The sequence below is a fragment of the Lygodium microphyllum genome, chromosome 1, assembly GCF_053477565.2.
Source record: "Lygodium microphyllum isolate KBCC chromosome 1, Lygodium_microphyllum_v1.1.10, whole genome shotgun sequence".
Taxonomy (NCBI): domain Eukaryota; kingdom Viridiplantae; phylum Streptophyta; class Polypodiopsida; order Schizaeales; family Lygodiaceae; genus Lygodium; species Lygodium microphyllum.
In genome coordinates this window covers 40455479-40480297 of record NC_141135.1, presented here as the reverse complement: position 1 = coordinate 40480297, position 24819 = coordinate 40455479, and the positions used below count along the sequence as shown (strand labels likewise).

General features: G+C 42.2%; 2 pseudogenes; both read left to right on the top strand.

The window, feature by feature from the left end:
• The first annotated feature begins 4264 nt into the window (after positions 1–4264).
• LOC148041026 (uncharacterized) lies at positions 4265–4795 on the top strand (annotated as a pseudogene).
• A 12-nt stretch (positions 4796–4807) lies between these two features.
• Positions 4808–24819, top strand: part of LOC148041025 (uncharacterized) — a 30566-nt pseudogene continuing 10554 nt past the window's right edge.

Here is a 24819-nt window from a genome sequence, read left to right as displayed (position 1 = left end):
ATATCGAGCTCCACTCGTGATATGCCAGGGTGATCGTTGTGCATTTATGTCACCGACTTGTTAGCTGCAAATGCGGTTGGTACACCACCCATGAATAATAGCTAGATGACAGCTATCCTTATCTACTCTAGTTCGTGGCTCAGTTAGTATGCCACCTTAGTTAGTTGAGTTTGGTTTGAGACCCATATATAGGGTTCTTCTATTTCTCTATACTAGAGTTCTTTTGGCTTACACAACTAAGAAGAGGAAAATTGTTTTCAGCCTCCACCTTTGTGTGTATTCCCCCATTGTGTAAGTGAGAAAGCTACAAGTGAGACTCCTTCCTTCTCTCCCATAATCTTGACAACATTGACATGCAATCTCATGTCCACTCGATAGCTTGATGATGCAGGATATCATGTATCTTTTGGATACTCTACATGGAAGATTACTTGTGGAAAGCTTGTGCTTACGAGAGGTGCCAAGGCTAGTAGCCTCTACCCCTTAGTTGTTTCTGGATCTACAATTGATCATGCTTTGTCTGTGGGGTCTTTACCTCATGTATCTCTTTGGCATGCCCGTTTGGGGGACATGTCCATTAAAGGAATGAAAATGCTTTCTAGTTTGCAATACTTACTACCCCTTGACTATTCTCATTTTGATTCTTGTGATCATTGTCTTTATGGTAGGCAGACTAAGTCTACGCATAAGAAGTCTAGTTTGTCATGCATGAGTAAGCCCTTGGCTATGATTCATTCTGATTTTTGTGGGCCCATGCCCTGTCAGTCTATGGGTGGTGTGAAGTATTTTGTTACTTTCATAGATGATTTTTCACCTAAAGTACGGGCTTATCCCATAAAGCAGAAGTCTAATGTATTGGCAGTTCTTCATAGATGGCTTGCGTTGGCAGAAAACCAAGCAGAAAACCAGTCTAGGAACAGGTTGAAATTCCTAAGGACAAATAATGGGGGTGAGTATGTCTCACGTGATTTTGAGCAGTTATGTGATGAGGGGGTATTAAGTATTAGTTGATTGCCACCTACACCCCTCCCCAAAATAGTAGAGCTGAGCAGATGAATAGGACCATCCAAGAGAGGGTTCACAGTATGTTTAGCCATGCAGGCCTATCCCATCACTTTTGGACTGAAGTAGTTATACGACTGCCATGCATATCATTAATAGATCACCCTGTAGTGCCATTGATTTCCAAGTTACAGAGGAAGTATGGACAAGAAAGTGTCCCCCTTATGCACATTTACATGTCTCTGGATGTGAGGCATTTTGCCATGTGCCCAAGGACAAGCGTAACAAGCTAGATCTTAAGAGTGTCAAATGCATATTTCTTGGCTATGGAGATGTAGGAGAGATGAGTTACCATCTATGGGATCCGTAGGCACAGAAAGTCATCTGCAGCCATGATTTAGTCTTCCATGAATACAAGATGCATAGACATCCTGAGAAGATAGTGGAGATATGATGGGTTATATTTCATGAGGAGCCACGAGCTCCCATACAGCCAACTAGACAGCCTACATCAGCAACAAGTACTCATAGCCAGGGTATTGGACAGAATGTTGGGTAGGTAGTAGAGCTTCTTGCAATGTGACATTCTACTAGAGATAGATGCCCCCCTAATAGATTTCAGTCCTCAATGCATTATGTCTTGATTACAGATGTAGGAGAGCCTTTCACTTATGATGAGGCTATGCATAGGGATGACAGTCACTCCTGAGAGAGGGCTATGTAGTTTGAGATAGACTCCTTGCATAAGAATGAGACTTGGGATTTGGTTTCCTTGCCTAGTGGCAAGAAGGCTCTACTATGCAAATGGGTGTACAAGTTGAAGAGAACCCCTGGACACCCCAAGAAAGCTTATAAGGCAAGACTTGTTGCTAAGGGTTTTAAATAGGAGCATGGAGTTGACTTTGGTGAAGTTTTTTCTCCTATGGTTAAGATGACCACCCTTTGCTTAGTTTTGGCCTTAGTTGCGTAGCTTGACTTGGACTTGTATCATATGGATGTTAAGACGGCAATTTTACATGGGGATTTGCATGATGAGATTTACATGGAGTAGCCTAAGGGCTTTGCAGAGCCTGGCAAGGAGCACCTAGTGTGTAGGTTGAAGAAAAGTATTTATGGCTTGAAGTAGGCACCTAGGGAATGGTACCATAAGTTCGATGCTTTTATGCAGTCACAGGCCTATAGCCATAGTGCTATGGATTCGTGCTTCTATAGAAAGAAAGCCTGTGATGGATCTTTGCTTATTTTGGTACTCTATGTGGATGACAGGCTATTAGCAGGGAAAGCTCATGATGAGCTAGATGCTCTTAAGGCTCAACTCAAGAAGAGCTTTGAGATAAAGGATATGGGACATACCTCTCACATACTTGGTATGTGCATTAGACGCGATAGGCATTAGTGATTCCTCTACTTGTCACAAAGGGAGTACATTCATAAAGTCCTTGAGTGCTTTTGCATGCCGGACGTGAAGCTTATTGACTATCCATTACCTTCTTATGTGAAGGTATCACATGCCGATTGTCCAGAGATAGATGAGCAGAGGACCAAGATGGAAAAAATTCCCTATGCATCCATAGTGGGTAGTCTTATGTATGCCATGATAGCCACTTGTCTAGATATTTCCTTTTTGCCTTCCTGACACGAGATTGATGGGCATGGGATGCGATGAAGTCTTTTCTCATCCTGTTGTACATGTGTATATGTTGTACTGTCTTTTCTTTTTCTTTTTCACTCCTCACTAGGGTAGATTCGCCTTTAAGTGGGAGGTTGTTGGAGGTAAGGCGCCTCCGCCTAGTCGCCCGTATATTACTACATTGACAATACCCGCACCTGTAAACTGCAGGTGGTGGGTGCCCGTCACTATCACTTTATTCTTTATTATTTTAGTGACAGATGAATAAAGGGAAGGCTAGTCGCACATTGTGACTATTGGAGTTCCCACATTGTGACTCTCTCTCTCTCTCTCTCTCTCTCTCTCCATGATGTTGCAAGTCCTGATCATTGTACATCGCCTCGACCAGGTCGTATAATGCACAGGTCGAATCAAGGGCAGCGAATGTGCCCAATCTCTCTCTCTCTCTCTCTCTCTCTCTCTCTCTCTCTCTCTCTCTCTCTCTCTCTCTCTCTCTCTCTCTCTCGCCATAGCTGGCTCTCGTCAGCGAACTTTTGCGAACTGCAGCATTCGTTAGGATTCTGCCAATCCGTCTCGAATTCTTGTCAAACTCCTGTATTGCTGCAGTGACAAGCATGGCTTGTAGCTTTTGATAGACCATTGATCGGCTTTTCGTACGGGATTGACGCATAAATCATAGCTTTTTTTATGAACGCGTGGAGCAGAACAGTGTAATAAGATCCCATTGATGAGCTTCGCCTAATGCCTTGTTTGAACTTGTCGGCAAAGGAATCCCTTGGCAGAGTGGCGCATCGTAATCCAAAAAGGATAAGCAGACATTGATAAGAGCAGCTTACTTAACTCATCTATCCAGCACAAACCAAAGAGGCCTTCATTTGCAAATCCAGCCGCGTATACTGCTGCCGCAAGGAGGCCTGCACAATGACCGACTTCTCGGCCTCCCCTGGTGACCTCCTTTGACTCTCCTCCTTCGCCAGGGTGACCATATCAGAGTACAAAGGCGAATCCCCTACAGCTTGCGCATTGTGGCTGAGATCGCAGCCAGGGAGGGCTCTGCAGGATGGAATGATACACAGCAGTTCACAAGACAGTTCGAGCAAGCTGTTTATAGATAGCAGAGGCCAGGGCTTGAGAAGGGAAGAAAAGACCCTGCGCTGGTCTGACGAGAGGTCTCAAACAGATCAAACGGCTGTTTACAAATAGACGAGAGCAAGGCTCAAACAGGGCAGAAGAGACCCTGCACTGGTCTGACGAAGGTGTCAGGCAGCGCTGGAGGTAGGCGACATGCGGCTTGAGCTCCATAACGTGGAGCTTCTAATCAGCCAGGCTATCAAGGAGGCGAAGAAAGATTTCAAGAAGGATGCGGATAATGCCTTGAACCAAGAAACCCACTGGCTCCATGAGAGGATCCGGCGATTGGAGGAGACGGTGAAGACACTCACGGAAGAGAAGAGGGATCTCAAAACCGACCTGGATAAGCTACAAACGGAAGTGTCACATCTACGGGAGGCAAGAGAGGACGCGGATTTCAAAGCGGGCCTCTGAGAGGCTATCACGAAGGAATGCCGAGAGGACCTCCAGGTATGCATTAAAACTGAAGTTGAGGCTTCGAGAGAGGGATGGGAGGAAAAAATCAAAGCAAACATGAAGGAAGAATTAGAAGGGAATAAGGAGGGGTGGATTGAGGTAGTGAAGAAGAACATTAAGAAGGAGGTCCAGGAAGAAAATAAAAAGGAGGAGGTAGTCCGGGTTCAGGAGACCTTAGAGGAGGAGAGGCTCAGGAACGCGCGTAGATTGAACGTGCGTATTACCGGGCTCCCCGAAGGGGCCTCTCCGGAGGAGGACGCATGCGGGCTATGCACCTGACTAGGGTACACGAGCATGCCTTTTACTCAGGCATGGCGTGCAGGACGAGATACTACCAAGGTCAGAGCTCTGATATTACATATGAGCACACCAGAGGACAGAGCCGCTTTCTTTCGGAAGCGGATTTCGCTCCGAGGGATGACTGGGGCTCCCATCTTCATGGATGAGGACCTGACTCAGATGCAGATTGCACACAGACGAGCATGCATGCCACAGATACTCCAAGCACGTAGAGAAGGCCGTAAGGCCTTCTATCGAGATGGCCGGATTTTTATAGATGGACGCCCCACCAAATAGGGGGCGTGGCCTATGAGACGGGGCAAAGGACTGTACAGGAGATCCCGATACGTGTGGCAGTTTGGAATTGCAACAGGTCCCTATGGTCACGACCGGACAGACTTGAGGAGATTTTACCCGACCATGATGTTATATGCCTCACAGAGACACATGAGAGCCTAGAGAGAGGGCTTCCACGCATTACAGGATTTGAGTGGGTATCTGCATACCGGGCTACAACTAGGCAGAGCACATCCAGGGGCTCAAGAGGGGTGGCAATTCTATTCCGTCAAGGGATACATAGACATATCCAATTAGTGAGACAAGATGAGGAGGCCAGTTACATATGGATCAGAGTGCAGATATCAGATGAGAGATGGATCTACATGGCAGTATGCTACTTTCCACCACGAGGGTCCAGATATGCTACTATGCAGAGTGATATTCAGGCCAGAGATTCCCCCTCCCCTTATTCACAGCTCTAAGAGGACATTATTCTGTATTCTAGTTTGGGTGAGGTCTTCCTTATGGGGGACTTCAACGGGCGCACACAGAGCCGACAGTGTGAGAGTTTTGATATGGAGCAGCCAAAGATCATGAGAGCATTAGACCCTGAGGAGTTGGGGATCAGTCGGGAGTCAGCAGATACTGGACCAAACACCACAGGGTATGGAGGGCATTTACTTGAGCTTGGTAGTAGACATCATCTCGTTATTTATAACGGGATGGCATGATGGCCATATTCAAGAGGTCTTACATGCTTCCCACATGGGGGGGCGAGAGTACTGTAGATTATCTACTCGGACCGATTGATGGGATGCATACTATCGAGTCCTTTGGCCTTGGAAGACTTCCACTCGGTGCCGATCACACATTTCTCAGTTTCTCACTCCTCACCTCATTACCATCACCACCTGCAGATATCATATCCCACATGCATACTACCACACACTTCACTCATGAGCTCTCACATGTTTACTCACAGCATCTGGAGGAGCACATCACGTCACTTGATCCATACGCACCCCTTGATACACTGACCACTGATATCACATGCATTCTGCATGATTCTGCTACACTCAGTTTTCCACATCACACATACACGCACCCCCCTCGGACCGGTACCATGCCACAGAACAGGTGGTATGATGATGAGTGCAGAGATCTACGTCGACAGCTACGCGATTTGGAGGTCAGAGGAGAGATCACACACAGACAGGCGCAGAGACGCATGCACTGCTTGACCCACCGTAAAAAGCAGGAATGGGAGGAGGAGAGATATTGGGATATATACCACCTTCTTATGAGCAGAGATTGTGTAGAGGCATGGAGGCAGATCCGAGAACCACGCTCACCCACACCGATACATGACCCTACAGTATGGCATGGATACGCACAGAGTTTATATCATGTACCTGCACAGCCGTTGATACCCACACCATGTACACCGAGACCGGGTATTTCATCCTTTTTCACCACTAATATGGTGAAACATGCTATCTCACGGTTACAGCATGGCCGTGCTCGAGACCAGTTTGATCTTCAGGCAGAGCATATTATATATGGCAAAGACACATTGGCTCCACTCATTGCTCACCTCTTCAACCGTGCATTGTCTGAGGGGTTCCCTAACTCATGGACAGAGCACACCATTGTACCTATCCACAAGTCAGGGGATCCTATGGATCCTAACACGTATAGGACCATCATGATTGGGCCAGTTTTGGCCAAACTTTATGGCACGGTGATGGAGGAGGAGCTCAGCACGCTGGCAGAGAGAGAGTGCATGCGCACACCCGGACAGGTAGGGTTCAGACGGGCATTTTCTACCATAGACCACATCTTCACTCTCCGTTGTCTGATCGACTAGACACGAGTGAAGAAAGAGAGATTGTATTGTTGCTTTGTGGATTTCCGCAAAGCCTTTGACACGGTTCCGAGAGAGAGGATTTATGCACTATATGAGCGGGTTACTAGCAGAGTCAGATGTCCAGGAGGTATATCAGATCCTCTTGTGAGCACCATTGGTGTGAAACAAGGATGCCCACTCTCACCGACTCTATTTGGGCTATACATTGATGAGATAGCAGAGTTTATTCAACAACGAGCCAGTGGAGGTATAGATCTCAGTGGAGCCACAGTTCATATCTTACTATATGCAGATGACATTGTGTTGGTCTCAGATTCAGCTCAGGGATTACAGCAGCATTTATTAGCATTGGATGATTTTTGCATACAGAGAGGCATGACAGTGAACCTTGGTAAAACCAAGGTTCTTATATTCCATACATCAGCTCAGATACGCAGACAGAGTATTTTCATGGCAGCAGGAGGGAGTATTGAGGTCACTGGATCATGTGTATTTTTGGGAGTCACCTTTACAGCAGCTTCAGGGATTTTCTCAATGACACAGGTAGCTCGTGACCGCCTCACTAGAGGATACTCAGCATTGGCTCTTATGGAGCGACAGTGTCATCAAGCACATTTCCAGGAGCCCCGCACCAAGGGGTGGCTCTTTGATACTCTAGTCACTCCAGCACTGATGTATGGAGCAGCTATATGGGGGCCAGGCCTTGCCGATTATGTATGGACATTGATGGAGAGACCTCAGGTGATCATGATATCTAGATTGATTCGTAGCAAGGCCTCAGTCCCACATGACATTGTGCGAGCAGAGCTTGCCACACTGCCCATGCTAGTAGAGGCACTATTTCAGACAGTCTGCTTCCTACACAGATTTCAGGATATGGACAGAGATCGCATTGCATACAGAGCATATATGGCATCTCAGGAGATGGCTCAAGTGGGGGATACCACATCATGGTATGCACAGACTAGAGCTTGGTTTGACAGACATGGGTTGGACATTGATAGACTCCCACCTCTTCTATATGATACTCAGGCTCCCACTTACACCCTCTCTCTCTCTGAGAGGAACAGAGTCATCAGACAGGAGATATGGCATATTTATATACAGAGGACATGGGTCAGCCCTGCACAGCCACTGCCATCGAAGATGGCACATTATTATACACAGTTCTTGAGCATATCAGAGCAGGGATTCATAGAGATTCCAAGATATATGCAGATCTATATGCCACATCGATTGAGAGTTCTTATTGGACAGCTCAGGGTATCATCACATCAGCTTATGATTGAGAGTGGCAGAGCTAGTAGCATCCCACGGGAGGAGAGCATATGTCCCCTTTATAGATCAGAGGTGGAGAGTGAGGACCATTTTGTTCTCAGATGCCCGACATACTCAGAGTTGAGATCTAGATACACATTGAGCAGCTCACTTCAGGGATGTATGACTGATATGGATCAGAGATCATTTGGCCATTTTCTGGGAGAGGCATGGCACATCAAAGAGCAGAGCACACAGCGGGTCCCAGTCAGAGAGGGGCCCACCCAAACGACTATTACACAGTTCTTTCAGACAGACAGAGTGAGAGCTACTGTACCAGCCTCCAGCCAGACCTCCGGGCTCACACTACAACAGGCTGAGGACCAGCGTACCCGACGCCGCACGAGGATCCGTGGGTTTCGGATCCCACAGCCACACTGACAGGAGATCCGGAGGATTCTTGATCTACATCGACAGCAGACTGAGATCCGACGACACTCGACACACTGGATCTCAGACCTCCAGTTTGCTCTTTCTCCACCGCCGATGTACCACATCCTGCATCTAGGAGGGATCACCTGCTATTAGCGACTTCGACGACTGCTACTACATCCCAGGATAGTATATCTCCCTGCTTCTATTACATATACACATCGCACCACTTTATCACAGCCGACAGTTGTTCCCCTATCACAGCCGACATTTGTTCCCCTTTTGTAGCCATTAACTGGAGTACCAGAGCTACATACGCACATACACATACACGACACTTATCACACTCACAGCACCGTATTTTCAGTTTCCAGTTTTTAGCTTTTCATTCAGCACTTTTATTTTGGATAGCTGGACCTCATCAGTTGTCTCACAGTTTGTCTCATAGGCCAGTTTTGGTCTTTAGAAGATGTTAATATAACTTTCTTTCTTTCTTTCTTTCTTTCTCTCTCTCTCTCACTCTTGCTTTCCCACCATAGCTCTCCCGTGCAAGCTTCAATCCTTCTTACCTTTCAAAGGATGCAAATTATCCTGAAACTCAATACCTTGTTGAATCATATTCTTCATGATAGAATGAAATTGACTAAAGTGAGCAAACAATGGGGTCCCCTCCTTCATGTGGAGATCCATCAACTATTTAAGCCAATACATTTGTGAAGCAGGGCTCTGCTTTGCATAAAGTTCTAGAATCTTTTCCCATAGATTCCATGCACTCTAATCTTCATCTTCAACAACATTATCATGGACCTCTTCAGAGAGTGATAAAATGATAGTGGACTTGTATAGTGCACCTAAATTAGCCCAATTATCATCATCCATATTCTCGGATTTAACACCTTTGTTTTTTAGTGGCTTAATCTGCAATTGCTATACTAAAACCTGCCATATTTGAGATTTTCAGTAGCCATAGTTGGTTCCATCCAACTTGGCAATGTTAAAAAAAGCCATATCTTTGAGATGACAAGCAATAATGAGTCAAACAAAGGTAGACTATGCAGAAAACAGTCTTTTGTAATTAGCACTAAACATGCCAAAACCACTGCCAAAACAAGTTGAAAATAAGAGAAACTGTTAGAATGACCAGTTGTCCACCAAATAGTACCGAAAGTACATCAAAAGGACATGATTAAGCTTAGTAAATACATCGTAGTCCGCATAAAACAACTTGATTTAATAAATGACATCAATGAGTAAATGAGAGCAAACAATGAGCTAATAGAGATCCCATGACAACATTGACTACCGAGTCCAAATCTACATCAAGCGGGTATAACAGAGGCACTATGACAGCCAATGAACATGAGCTAAACACCGAATGTGTCAAGAGAGTTCATCAGTACAACCGATACATCCCGTGAGTAATAAGCACGATGTACACACCATTGGCAAGACCTGACAAAGGTCGGTGTATGCTCAATGAATATGGATCAAATCATCTCATAAGCATCCAAGAGCAGACATGGAAGCATCTGCCAAGCAAATATCATAGTCAAGGGCGTGTAAGAGATCCAAAAATCCAAGACCATAAGCTTAAAAAAGTCAATTGCAAATGAGCAACCAAGTTCAGAGATATCATGTAAATATAGAAGACATCTCATAGCCAAGACTGTACATGATGAGAGCACCAAGAGCATGTAAGCAATCAAGCATTTGATAGCATCCAAGTACATCATGTATGAACCCAAGTCAATCTCTAACAAGCCAAGAAACATCCAAAAGAGGTTTCAAATTATCCAAGTACAAGCCTAAGTAAAGTTCCAAGTGGCAAAGAAGCTCAAACAATGTAGGTAGCATGCATCACTGACATATGCTTCAAAGCATGTACCAACGGGTCATGCATAGACCATAAGTATAACCTCTGTCACAAAGCGTTCCAATGTACTCCAATGTCAAGTAAGTGCCAACCAATACAGAGCTCAAAGGAGGCTCAAAATACATTCCCGAGCCATTCAAGACATTTGCCAACCTTCGTATACATCCGTGTAGTCATATGAGTCACCCGGGAAGCACCCATGACGAATAGGTAGAGCATACACTAACCAAATAGGATTTAGCCTTGGTTATTACATCAATAAATTCATTGTCAAAATTGAGTAAACCATTCCTCAAATGAAGCTCAAAGCCACTTCAAATCATGGGCATATGATATACCAATGTACTAGCATCGATAATACACATCAGGAGTGCATATAGAACACCCAAATCATAGCCATACGCAATAGGCACATAAAATCCCTATTAAAAGAGGTTCAATCCTGTTGTATATAGCAGTGAATACACTGTCAAACCAAGCTATTTTAGTACCAAAATCAGCTCCAAATCCAACCTATAACATGGGCATAGAATTCCCATACATGTAGACATCACTTCAGCATAACCGGGCATCATAAAACCAACAAAGCTGACCATAGAAGCATCAAATAGAGGGCTACCTTGTATTTCCATCTAGCAAACCTCAACCAAAATAGAGTAAATGAAGTGGTTAAATCAGTCCAAAATCAACTCCAAGCAATGACATAGCATCCTCGAATATATAAGCATCAATCGGAGCATAACTGGGCATCATCTAACCAATGGCAATGAGTGTAGACATCAAAGGTAAGTGCTTCCCTATTTTATGATATAACAGTCCAAAACTAAAGCTTATCACTCAAATGGAATGCCAAGAGTGGAAGGATCAGCATGCCAATTAGACTACTATCTCCTCAGGCTATAAAAGAAAGACCGCTCTAAAGTCATTGTCAATCTATGTTTCACCGAGTCAAAGTTCTTACAGCTACCCTTAAGCTCTTCACCTATCATGTACCTAGATTGCCATCTAAGCTTCACAATGGAATCACACTGGTGGATAGAGCCATCTTTATATCAACTCATTTGAAATTAAAGCAATCTATGTTCTTCTCATATTTGTTGTGTGCTTTCTACTTCTTGCTCGAATTTTGTCTGTTGTGCTGTGTAATTTCTACAATAGCCAAAGCATAAGATAATCAATAAAGAGCTCAACCCTACTCTTCTCAAAGCAAAAGACTACAAACAATAGGAAGAGATCATTGTACCTAGGATTCTTGCAAAGATGGTGAAGATGATGATGGAGCCAATGTCTTTTTCTCCTCACTTACTCCTCTTCTATCTCTTCTTACTTCTCTCCCTCCCTCCCTCCCTCCCTCCCTCCCTCCCTCCCTCCCTCCCTCCCTCCCTCCCTCTCTCTCTCTCTCTCTCTCTCTCTCTCTCTCTCTCTCTCTCTCTCTCTCTCTCTCTCTCTCTCTCTCTCTCTCTCTCTCTCTCTCTCTCTCTCTCTCTCTCTCTCTCTCCTATCAAATAATATGGCTACTCTTCTTTATTCCCTAAAAGCAAATAGTAGGAAGCTTTTTCTCCGAAGCAAAAATTCATCACATGTTGTAATGAATTATTTGAATTACAAGCATAAGAAAGATCTCCTTTTCTTGTCTTATCGATATAACACAATCAACTATCCATGATATCTTAGAAGGACACAAAAATCATACTTTGACTCCTCATTGTGCTCACTCTTCAATGACCTTCAAATCACAAACCCAATGCTAATTCATTTCTTTCCAAGCTCATATGCCTACTCTTTTCTCTATTATGCTCTGAGATAGTCTTATACATGTGGCTAAGTATAATCTTGTGATGGAGTCTCATGGGTTTTATAATGAGTTATCTAGAAACAATAGACTCGTATTTTTTGGTATTTTTAGTATTTTTGAGTTTTTATGTGTCATTTTCTATTTCAAAATCATCAATCCTATCCTGATATATTCAAAAAACCAAACAATAAGCAATCCAACAAATTGATACCATCTCATCTTTGTAAGCTAGTCATGAACATTTTAGAGTACCTCCATTATTGACGAGTCTCATGTTTTGTCACATGGTAAGAGTATATGTATCCTAACAAATTGATATCACGTCATATTTCTAAGCTAGTCATGAACATTTTAGAGTATCTCCATAACTGATGAGTCTCATCTTCTATCACATGGTAAGAGTATATGTATCTTAACATGTTGGTTTGTCTCTATCCTAGCAATAGGGATAAAACTTTTGGTCTGCTTCTCAATGGTAGGCTTTGATGAAACTCTTATTGGTTCAATAGCTTTAATTATATTGGCTATGCTATCTCTCATCTAGCTACAACCACACTTTCTCTATCTAACCAAGCATTCATTGATCTACCAAGAAAATAAATGTGCATGACTAGATTCAAGATATAGGGAGCTCACCTACTCACCTATTGCATTGTAGTCTTCGTCACTCGATGGCTTGCAAATGGCTCGATAATCCAAGTGTCGCCTCTCGATACACTACTCCATGGTTTCAACTTGATCCACACATTCTCCAAGTGATTATGAATGAAGAGAAGATGAAGAAAATGGCACAAGGATTGGAGAATAGCTTCTCCAATGGCTCAAATGGATAAGATAGAAGCAAGAGAAAGAGCTCTAGAAGTTGCCATACACAATAATAACCTCTTGTTCAAATTTCAACATTTTATACATGGACTCAAAATTTAGGACCTTCCCCCAAAAGTTAGGTGACCTATCATCTTGATCGGTCCTTATATTTCATGCATACATTTAGAGGTTTAACCTTGAACTCTCTCCTAACTGAGAAGTGATATAATTTTGCACATGAGTGAGCTTGGCTCTTGAATAGCACAATTGAAACTTAATAACTAATTAAAAGTTGCAAGTATTCCAAATTCAAATTGATAAAGATCTATCACATCTATCCATATAATTGACTCTTTAAAAATTTTCACTTCTTTTATCCTTCAACTTTGCTCTCTAAGCATTGCTCTCTAAACATGAGCTTAACACACAACCACATACACATAGACACATCCCTACTCATCCATCCATACACATGCATACACACATACAACACATGCACATAGACATCCACAATATGGGATGGGAAAATGTGTAATGTCCCACTAATAAACACATTAATACACATATTAAGGGGACAATGATATCACTATATATAGGGTTTAAGGCATGCAATTGAGAATAAATAACCAATAAAATATTTATGAACTTTGTAGAAAAACATACAACTGGTAAATTTGAGAGTCCAACATCTATAGTAGTTTGTGCCTTTGGTTAGAGTGGTGGTAAGATACACTTTATTCATAGGTCTATAGTGGATGTTTCCAGTATCTATGGATTAGCAATTTTCCATTATTACTTTAATAAGCATACCCACAAGTTTTAGCCATCCTAATGTAATCCTATAAACTCTAGAATGTATCTAATACTTAAATTTAATAATAGAAAGATATGTTATAGTTAAGGGTGATGAATGAGTAGTAGTAAAGACTAGGGTTAAGTATCCATTATAGTTGCCTATTTCCTAGTAGGATCACAGAACAAAAATGATAAGGAACTATGATAATTAGAAAATATTTGTAATAGCTGTTGATTTTTACATTCAACTTTAATTCTAGATGTAATAGTGTAAGTGTTTTCCAAGGTTGATTGAAACATTGGTAGAGGAAATGTACAAATAAGGAAGCAAGGAATATTGTATCAGGTGTCAAATAAAGAAGTTAATAATAACATTAGCTTTTTTAGGGTGAGTTACTAATAACCTTATCTTTTGTACCTATGCGCCCTGCTTGGTGTAGAGCTTGGGGTATCAAAGGAAAAGTTTATCAAAATGTAAGGCTCTCAAAGCATAAGCTATTAAAGCATAAGATTTTGAGAGCATAAGCAGGTAAATATCTTTTTCCTTGTTTGAATCATTGACTTACTAAAATAATTGAGCATTTATTTGAATTGTTTGGGGGAAACTTATTCCATGTCATTCCAAGAGGTCATGGGTATTGCTTAAAAGAATTTTAATTGAAGGATCGTAATAAAGAAATTTAACTCTAAAAAGAAATATTTTCCACTATTGTTTATTGATTTGTTTTTCTTAAAGAACAAGTAATAAACCTTTTGTAAAGGGACAATACAAGAAAATTGATTTTATATATTTAACAATTTATTAATATGTACTTCTATAACTAAAGGATGTTCAAGTGTCTAGTATGGAAAGAAAGTGCATAATGGTTATGACATCCTTATCCTATAGAGAGGTGAAACCAATTAGTTAAATGGCTTTAAATGTGATCGATCATAACTATCTAAGCAATGATTATAGGACCCAGCTTAGTAGTGTTTTAGGATAATGAAGTATGTTTGAGTACTAGTCCCAGTGGCTATAGAAGTCTAAAAAAGAGCTCTACTCACTATGAACCAAGCGTGACATTAGCCCACTCTCATCTTTGATTGTTTACAAAGAAACCCTTCTTGCATGGGTGTTAGACTGCCATCTAGGAGACTTTAGAAATTTAGGGAACCTCAAGTCGATCCTTTGAGTTGAGGCCTTGTCGCTCATTGTGAGGTAGAATTAGGTGGTGAGGTAGATTCACCACCTAAGTCCATGCATCCTAATTGGTTCCAGACAGCACTAATCATGGAGAGATGTCCAAGACACTATTGTACATTTTCTTCTCTAGCATAGCTAGGGGTAAATACATCATATTCATTAACTTCAAATGTCACTCCTCTCTTGCATCAACATTCTCTTAATATTATACTAGGGGTGTATTCATCCAAGCACCAACTGAGACAACACTCAATGGTCCTATATACACCGTTGTTCTTAAATTGCATTATGACTATGATAAGGAGGAGGAAAGAATGAAATGAGACATGGATGATGGGTTGCTAACATATACTCCATTTTTCTTAAATGACATTATGACTATGATAAGGAGGAGGAATGAATAGGATGAGACACAGTTGATGGGTTGCTAATATATACAATGTACATAGAGCCGCAATAAGTAAAAAATGATAGATGTGAGTGAGTATGTTTGTATGTTGGAAAGTAGTTAGAGACTAGTTATCACCACAAATAATATATTTTAGTATGTTGAAAAATAAGTTAAAAATGATAAATTTGAGTGAAGAAAAAGAAGGTTATGTTTGTTGCTCGTATGTTGGAAAGTAGTTATAGACTAGTTGTCACCACAAATAATATATTTTAATACCTTGAACAACTCGGCTTGTATATTACTTAAAAGGACTTGCTCTTTGGCTACCTTTAAGTAATGAGTAGACCAATTTTTGACTACTTTACTAATTGCTTTAAAGTAATCATGTTGACCACTTCAACATATAAGGTGACAAATTTGAAGTGGTGTGGGAGACCACTTTCAACTAATTTTTTACTACTTCTAGTACAACAAGAAACTAGGTTGAAATGAAATAATAAGTTTCCAAAGACTAATGAATGACCAATGATAGAACTTAAAAGTGATTAAGAGTGAAATGCAAAAAGCTTGTAATACAAGCTATTGAAGTACTGGGTTACAACTCAGATGTAATTGACAAGGGATTATTGAATCAAACCTTCGTACTAATGTAATAAAAATCATTTTATCTTAATGTCATCTTATTCAACTCATTTTTCTTAGTTACATTTCAACATATGAAGATAGCATTTTATATAGAAGCTATGGATAGTCATCCTAAAATTCCAACATGAATGGGGTTGATTGTACTGATAATAATATTTTCAATGAAGGACGAATTGAAATTGTACTTTTTTAGGACAATGAACATTAGAGCGAATTTAGAGGAAAAATAGGCCATTTAATTACTATTCACTAGTGATTAGATTAGTGAATAGGCAATGAAACATTGCCATGTGTAATCCAATGTAACATTTGACTCTCTACTAGTAATTCAGCCAAACCTCTTCTAGCACTACCAAAAAGTTGAAAATGAGCCTCCAAACTTAGCCTTAAGAGGCAATTTTAACCAAAGAACTTGTTATTGATAATAATGTTTTTTCAAATCCTTTTTATTAGTTTCAACACTTTGATGTGACTTTTTGAAAAGTGAGATCCTTTAAAGTAATCTAAAAATGGTAAAAATTAACATTATTTTAAGTTTTTTCTTGAATTAAGGGATTTTAAAAGTTCTTGTAGCTAGCATCATTCTTATCTACATTCTCTCATATCTCTCATTGTTTTCGTACCTCATCTCCTCCAAACTCCCTTTTACATCACCTCTAATCTATTCCAACCTCATTTCTCATCATCAATACCTTAGACTTCTTCTTCATTGACTTCTTCTAGTTGTCCATCTAACTGTATATAGATGTGTACATGCTACAAACAATAGAGGATGATATATGGTATCCTACAACATACAACCTCAATGATTGGATAACAATGCTTCCCTCTTGTAAAGATCTGCACAAGACTAACAACTAGAAAAGAGAAATGTGAGCTTTCACTAGAAGGGATGAATTATATTGTTTAAGGTATAGGTTTAAAAATCATATGTAAAAAATTAACATGTTTATGCTACAAAGGATCTTCACTTTGCACCTTCCATGTGGTGCCACTTCCCATCTCACTGTAAGGCAATGAAATTTACCTTTCAAGAAAGATTAACATTTTGTATGTCTTTTCATTTTAGTTTGTATTGTTGCACTCGACTTGTAGACTAAGTTTGAGTACTTTGTGAAGATGTGTTTCCATCAACAAGCATGAAATAGTTGCCATTGGATTCACTCACAAGTACATTCAACGTCGTGCTAAATTTGGCAACCTTATTTACCCTGATCTTCTGCCATCCTTCTTCATTGAAAGGAATGTATATTTTTTATTTGCAACTATTCCAACAAGCACAGAAGCATTTGAAAGGTTGGAAAATCTTGCTTCACCTGATCCTAATGGACTAACAAATTGGCGATGGATTATCTAGGGCTTCAAGGTAAATATTATCAAATATATTCAAAGTTCTAAGAAGATTGGGGGATTAACAAGGAGAGTCAATTTATCGTGATTCCTCCAATTGATATTTTTGGATCAATCTTTCAAGAAATAGGTTTGCAAAGGAAAAAAATGGTTGGGTAGAAAAATCTCGTCCAACACATTAATTAAAATAATTGGATTAAATAGAAAGTCAATGTGTAGAAACACAAGGGTATTTTGTTTTTGTAGGAATGTTCAGAGGATATCATTACCTCATCGTACAATATTCCAAGGCAAGCACTACATCTTGCTTTCTAGTACAAACGATGAAAGAAGACAAAAGGGTGCATGGATACCTTTGGATTTCGAGAGGAAAGCAATGATCACTTTGATATGACTATCTACTTGGAGGATGAGGATCCAAAGTAATTATCAACAAAGCAAGAAATTGGCATTAGCAAATGTCAGAGAAGCCCTTCAAATTCTAGTTGCAACCATGGATATAAGATCTTGTTTTAGGGCTAATGGAAAATTGATTTGGAAGAAGGGTAGAAAAAGCATATACATGTGGCCACATGCCCTAGAAGGACATTGTAAGATTTTGAAAGCCTTGAACTTACCACTTTTTTTGAATTTACTCCATGTCTCATTTTATTGTTTTAGTTTATTTAGGATTAGCATGCTTAGAATGAGAGATGTTCAATTGTACATAGTAAAACTCATATTTTGAGAGAGAAAATATTCTCAAAACTAATAATTCGTAGAAAAATACGAGAAAAAATGAGCAAATGATAAAAAATCATTGAGCTTGTATTGATTTTTTTTGTATACAATATGTTATGTATACATGCAAGGATATTTTTCATATTTCTTTCAAATATCCCTAGATGGGGTATTATTGGGTGTCTAGGATACCTTCTAGAGAGGATGTGGGTTCACTCTCCTTCTTTGGAGTTTTTAGTGAGGACTTCTAAGGGGTCTTCTCAACCTTTTATGGGGGTCTTTTCTAGGGCCCTCTAAGGGGTCTTACTTGGACTCTTCCTTGAGCTCGTCCTTTGGGCCGCCCCTTTAGAGTTATTTGCCACGTCTCATCTTGTGTAGCCATAAAGCCCATTTCTTCACCTTTCTTTTTTTTTAAATTGGCTCCTTTCTATTTGCACCCACATTTCCTCAATGATCCTCTTTCACTTTTCTTTTGGAGGGTCCTTCTTAGTATTAGTTATAGTTGCTTTCTTGGTTATAGCTGGCTTCTGCAACTAGCTTCTTAGCTATAGCTAGCTTCTTAACTCCAACTATCTTCTTAGCTACACTAACCTTCTTATATGTAACTCTCTTCTTAGATATGCAACTAGCTTCTTAGTTGCAGCTAGCTTCTTAGCACTAGAGCTACCCTTTTGGCTATAGACTCTCTTTGAATTTCTAGGAAATTTGGGCATGGAGGAAGTTGACCATGGTTACTTAGGATCAAGCGTACTCCACTTGCCTCTAGGTTGTGAAATATTACACGGCGCAGCGAACAGAATCTGAGAAAGAGATAGAGAGTACACAACAGATAAGAGGAGAATCAGTAAAATTCTTTAACTCCAAACAACTGATACAAAGATGGCTCTGTCCACCCGTGCGCTTCCACTGTGTGAAGCTTAGATGGCGATCTAGACAGAAGATAGGTGAAGAGCTTAAGGCTAGCTGGAACAACAACTCTGACTGGGTGAAAGATGAGTGTAAGATGGCTGCGAAGGGGTTTAGCTTTTATAGCCCGCGAAGGTCGTTAGGTCGGCCTGCTGACCGACCTACCATATGAGCCTCCACTAGTCGGCCAGGGAATATTCCAGGGAATATTCCCTTTACCATCGGGCCGGGGGCGCTGCCCCCGGACCCCCGCCAGGGGGGCCGCTGGCCCCCCTGGGACCCCCCAGCCAGGGGCCGCTTCCGCGGCCCCCGGACCCCACAATAGGGGCCCCTTTTAACTCCCTTACCACGCAACTCAATGCAATGTGCCTCGAGTTGCTACCAGCTTAACCACTCCGTCTAACCCAAAGATTAGACCCACAATGGTCACCTTTTTGCCATCCGGTCACATAGACCTCATCTGATATACAAGTCAGGACTCCACCAATGTCCGGGCTCACACTTGGCTTCTCCTCATAATGGGGGCCTTACAACTTTGAGCACCATGGATCATTGGTAGTACCTAATGAGGGTGGGGCATTGATCATATCTAACACCCCCCCTCAATGTCCACTCATAGGTGAACTATCTCCTCGGCCCAATGCCGAGTCTCTGAAGATGAACTTGAAGCAGATCCTTCGTAAGTGCTTTGGTGAAGATATCTGCTCCATTCTCCTCTGTTGGACAGTAGACCAATTCCACTATCCCATCCTCCATCAAATCACGCACATAGTGATACTGGATCTCTATATGTTTGGTGCGTGCATGAAACACTGGATTTTTGGCAATGGCGATGCAACTCTGATTGTCACATCTCAGCACAGTTGGTTCTTCATCCTGCACTCCCATATGCCATAGAATCCTTCTCAACCATACGGCCTCACATGCAGCAAAACAAGCTGCCTTGTACTCTGCTTCGGTAGAAGACAATGCCACTGTTGGTTGCTTCTTACTAATCCAAGAGAAAATTCCTGAACCCAAAGAGAAACAATAACCAGAAACTGACTTCCTGGAATCAATGTCTCCTGCCCAATCTGAGTCACAGTTCCCCACAAGATAAGTTCCGAAACTGTATGTGATACCATAGTCAAGAGTTTTCTTCAAGTATCTGAGCACCCGCATCCCAGCCTTCCAATGACTCTCATGAGGTTTGTTTGAGAACCTGCTCAAAACACCAACAGCAAAACTGATATCTGGTCTGGTGTTACACAAGTAGATTAGACTGCCGACCAACCTCCTATACCTCCCAATGTCTGCTAGTGCTGATGTATCCTCAACGGATAACTTTACATTCACCTCCATAGGTGTAGCTATCTCCTTGCACTCGGTCATACCAAATGCCTTCAAGATCTCCCATGCATACTTCTTCTGAGAGATGAAGATCTTTCCTGGCTCTTGCCAGACTTCAATCCCCAAACAATAGTGCAGCAAGCCCAAGTCTGTCATTTCAAACTCAAAACTCAAAGCCTTTCGAGTTTGGTTGATCATATCTTCATAGTCACCTGTAATAAGAAGGTCGTCCACATATAGGACAATCACTACAGACTTTTTACCATCCCTGTAAACATACAAGTTAGCATCTGAGGCACATCTTTTGAAGTTTAGGTTTAAAAAGAACCTATCTATCCGCTGGTACCATGCTCTGGGGGCTTGTTTCAGCCCATACAATGCCTTCTTCAGTTTACACACTTTGTTCTCAGAATGGGGGGCCTCAAACCCTGGTGGCTGAGCCACGTACACCTCCTCCTTGAGGTCACCATTTAAGAACGCTGACTTAACATCCATTTGGTACACTGGCCACTTCTTGTGGGCAGCCACTGCAAGTACCGTGCGAATAGTGGTCATTCTGGCAGTTGGGGCAAATGACTCTTGAAAATCAAACCCTTCAACTTGTGAAAATCCTTGGGCAACCAGTCTAGCTTTGTACTTTTCTAAGGTACCATCAGCCTTGTACTTTACCTTCCAGATCCACTTGGTGCCAATAATCTTCCGCTTTGCTGGCCGATCCACTAGCTCCCAAGTGTCATTCTTCATTATGCTGTCATACTCCGCCTGCATAGCAGCCTTCCATGATGGATCTGCAAGTGCTTCTTCTAAGTCAGTTGGCTCCTTTACTTCTCTCATAATCTCAACCATCAAGGCCATGTTGACTATGTGAGCAGAAGCCCTCCTTTGCTCCTCTATTCTCTGAGACCTCCTTGGTCCGTCTGCCTTCTCCTCAACAGATGCATGCATAGGATTATTGTGGTCATAGAGCTGCTTCACCCAGCGCGGCAATGGCTTTTCCGGTGGTGTGATGTCAGGTTGGTGAACTTTTTCCTCATCATCTGAAGATGATGCTTCCTCCTCCTTAAGGATAGGGATAGCTCTCGGGACAGGTTCATAGTGGACTACTTCTTCGCTTGATGATAAAGTGGAAGACCTTGCCTTCTCCTCCTCCACTGTATGCGGCTCCTCCTTGAACACCACATCACGGCTCGCGATGATCTTCTTTGCCTCTTGGTCATATAACTTGTAAGCCTTCTGCTCATCACTATAACCCAAGAAGATACATTTTCTGCTTTTTGGTTGTAACTTGTTTCTCTTCTCATCTGGAACATGTGCATAACATTCACATCCAAAAATTCTGAAATGTGAAACAGATGGTTTCTTACCAATGTAAGCCTCATGAGGTGTTTTTCCCTTGAGAGCCTTTGTGTAGCTCCGATTTAGAATGTAGACTGCAGTATTAACAGCTTCAGCCCAAAAATGGTTAGGCAATCCCTTGCCCTTTAGCATGCATCTTGCCATCTCCACAATGGTACGATTCCTGCGTTCCACAACACCATTCTGCTGAGGTGTGTGAGGCGTCGTCAATTGACGCTTGATCCCTTTGCTCTTGCAAAAGCCTTCAAACTCCTTTGAGTTGAACTCACCACCACCATCTGTTCTAAATTTCTTCACACTTTTCCCTGTTTCATTCTCAACAAGTATTAGCCATTCTTTAAACTTACCAAAAGCTTGAGCCTTATCACGAAGGAAGTACACCCACATCTTCCTACTGTAGTCGTCGACAATCAACATAAAATAAGAAGATCCCCCCAAGGCCTGTGTAGGCATCTTACCACACAAGTCAGCATGCACCAACTCTAGAGGAGCATGTGCTCTATTCTTGCTTTCTTGTGGAAATGCCTTTCTCTGTTGCTTGCCCATCATACAAGCTTCACATGGTTCCTTCAATTCAGTTATTGTAGGTAGGTGAGCAACCATACCTTGCTTTTGCATCTCCTTCAATACTGCAAATCCGATGTGTCCAAACCTTTCATGCCAAAGCTTACTTGTGCCCACTCCAGCGGTGGCTGTAAGAGCACTTAGCTCATACAGGTTGTTCCTCCTTTCTCCTTTGCCAACAATTGTGCCAGCACTATCAATAATTTCTGCACCTGTCTTCTTGAACCTTACTTCATGACCAAGATCAGTTATGGCAGCAACTGATAAGAGATTTCTTCTGATTTCAGGAACATACAACACATTTGAAAGCTTTTTGACTTCACCATTTGCAACAACAAAAGAAATAGTACCTGTGCCCGCAGCAGGGCATTTAGCATCATTTCCAACCGTCACAGTGATGGATTCTTGTAGAGGCTGCATAGAACTGTATAGACCTTTCTTGTTGGTCATGTGACGGGAGGCCCCACTATCCAACACCCAAGAGTCAGTGGTAGATTCTTCTTGCGCCGAGGAGCACACTTCCTCAATGGTCGCCATGAATAATTCCAACTCTGCTTCAGCCGTATTGGCTGTCTCTTTCCCTTTAGTTTTAAGGGTACCATTCTTTTCATCTGCCTTCTTGACACGACAATCTGCAATTGCATGTCCTTTCTTCTTACAGTAGAAGCACTCTCCTTGAAACTTCTTCTTGCCGCCCTTTTTCTTTTTGTCACCATCATTTTTGGTGGAGGAAACACCTTTGCCTTTTGCATTGGCAGAGAATGCAGCATCTCCATTGTTGCTTCCTTCTCGGGCTTTCAGCCTCAACTCCTCCTCCATTAATAATGCACAAAACTCCTCAAAAGTCAAAGCTTGAGGTCTCACCTGAGTATTAAGGGCAGTTACTAGTCCATCAAACTTTTGTGGACAAATCCGAAGACACCTCCGAGCTAGCTCTTCGCTAGTCTTTTGTATCCCAGCGCCAGCCATCTGGTCGCGCAGATTCTTAATCCGAGTGATGAATGCTTCAACCGTCTCTCCTTCAGCAAACTTCTCCGCTGCTAGTTGATTCTCCAAGTTTTGAATCCTTGTTTGGTTTCGTGTTTCATACTGACTCCTTAGTACATTCCAAGCCTCTGACGCTTTGGTTGTATGCTGAATCAGAGTCAAAACACTGTCAGAACAGCTTGTAACTAAGGCACACAATGCATCTGCATTCCTTCGTTTCCAAGCTCGTAGAAGATCTGCATTCGGAGGAATCATCACACTAGGATTTGATGGGTCGGGGGTAGGCTGTGGTTCTGCGTCAGTCCCCAGCACAGTCTCCAGAAGCTCATAAGAATCAAGGATAGTAGTAATTTTGAACTTCCACAAGGTGTAGTTTGTACCATCTAACTTGCCTTCGCTGAAGGTTGGTGGACGAATCCTCAGTGTTTGAATAGCCGGTACAGCAGCACCACCTCCTGCACCGCTTCCTGATGCGCCAGAACTGCTTCCCGGAGTCGACATCGTTTCTCTTTGCTGTTGAAGCCTTTGCCTCTTGCACTCTCTCCGATCTCTAGAGCCCCCTGGGCTCTGATACCATGTGAAATATTACACGGCGCAGCGAACAGAATCTGAGAAAGAGATAGAGAGTACACAACAGATAAGAGGAGAATCAGTAAAATTCTTTAACTCCAAACAACTGATACAAAGATGGCTCTGTCCACCCGTGCGCTTCCACTGTGTGAAGCTTAGATGGCGATCTAGACAGAAGATAGGTGAAGAGCTTAAGGCTAGCTGGAACAACAACTCTGACTGGGTGAAAGATGAGTGTAAGATGGCTGCGAAGGGGTTTAGCTTTTATAGCCCGCGAAGGTCGTTAGGTCGGCCTGCTGACCGACCTACCATATGAGCCTCCACTAGTCGGCCAGGGAATATTCCAGGGAATATTCCCTTTACCATCGGGCCGGGGGCGCTGCCCCCGGACCCCCGCCAGGGGGGCCGCTGGCCCCCCTGGGACCCCCCAGCCAGGGGCCGCTTCCGCGGCCCCCGGACCCCACAATAGGGGCCCCTTTTAACTCCCTTACCACGCAACTCAATGCAATGTGCCTCGAGTTGCTACCAGCTTAACCACTCCGTCTAACCCAAAGATTAGACCCACAATGGTCACCTTTTTGCCATCCGGTCACATAGACCTCATCTGATATACAAGTCAGGACTCCACCAATGTCCGGGCTCACACTTGGCTTCTCCTCATAATGGGGGCCTTACAACTTTGAGCACCATGGATCATTGGTAGTACCTAATGAGGGTGGGGCATTGATCATATCTAACATAGGTACATACATAAATTCACCACAACCAAAAACATGTTAGTGATTATAACTATATCGCTTGCTAGACCATAACTCCTCTTGTAGCTTGCCATTCAATGGTAGACTTGTTGATCAAATGCATTGCTATCTTTATAGCTCCAGCCCAAAATTCATTGGTGAGACCATCATTAGAGAGTCAAGAAGAGCATCAATTACTTGAGCCCTTATTGGCCAAACATGATCTTGTTATAACAATCTTCAATAAACATGGTCTTGTTATAGTATATTTTGTACCATTTAAATATTACAACATTTCATTGAAAAATGTTCCCTTTGAGTGTGCATAGCACACCATTGAGTAAATGTTTTGGTGAGAAAAGGGAAGCACTGTGAAGTGAGCTAGGCATCCCTCACAAGCTTCACAATGACGCCAAAGATGAGGAGTGCAGTAGTGGTGTGATCCGTGCCTTGCCAGCTAGTAAAAATATAATAC